This window comes from Kryptolebias marmoratus, linkage group LG21, assembly GCF_001649575.2.
Source record: "Kryptolebias marmoratus isolate JLee-2015 linkage group LG21, ASM164957v2, whole genome shotgun sequence".
Lineage (NCBI taxonomy): Eukaryota > Metazoa > Chordata > Actinopteri > Cyprinodontiformes > Rivulidae > Kryptolebias > Kryptolebias marmoratus.
Window position 1 is genome coordinate 19,683,475 of NC_051450.1, and position 948 is coordinate 19,684,422.

A 948-nucleotide genomic window follows, 5' to 3' on the forward strand; every position below is an offset into this window, starting at 1 on the left:
CATCATCATATATATATATATATATATATATATATATATATATATATATATATATATATATGCACACAATAGTTCTGCTCAGATCTACATACCATCATGAGAATCTACTGGCCAGATTTACTTAATGACTTTCAGTCCTTCAGTTTTATTTCATACTTCTGCTCCAATATGCTGAACATCTGTACTATTCATTTTTTTATATCTCACACTTAAATAGCATTGCAGAGTGATGCTACCTTTATAGTTTCCAAAACAATAAACTACCAAATAATTAATATTAAGTAGTCTGAAATTAAGATTTTAACACATTTGTGAAGTGATTTTACTCCAGTAGTTTTTCCATATTTCTGAGCGTCATGTAGTAATTTTTTTGTACGGAGTTTGCATCTTTTTTCTGTATCTGTGAGGGAGTTCTCTCGTTTTCTTCCACACTAATCGCTGAATGAATTACAGTGTAATTCAAGTTGTGGTTTCTGTTTCCAAGTTAACTTTTTAGTCTGGTGTCCAGAGTGTATCCTGCCGGACACCCAATGCCAGTTGCGGCAGGCTCCACCTCCACCACAACCCTAAACATGACAAAGCAGGTATAAAATGGATCGATGTATATGATTTGATTCAACGCTACAATTTTCTACACATATGGACATTCACACTCATGCAAGAAGCAAACTGACTGTAGCAGAATTTATATGTGTGTGTGTGTGTGTGTGTGTGTGTTTCATGGCATGCCGGGGGGGGGGGCTCTCTGTGTTGGCCCAAAAAAATTACACACAGACAGTAGCTATCACTTCCAAGTCTGAAATCCCACATTCCACATTCTTGATTCCAACGGCTCGCCTGCTAAGCTGGGCACCACATGAAGAGGTATTGTTAGAGACAGAGGAGTCATGTCTCTCCTAACTGTCTGTCTGTCTTTCAGCCCTCCTTCTCTTGCTGGCTTTGTCTCCC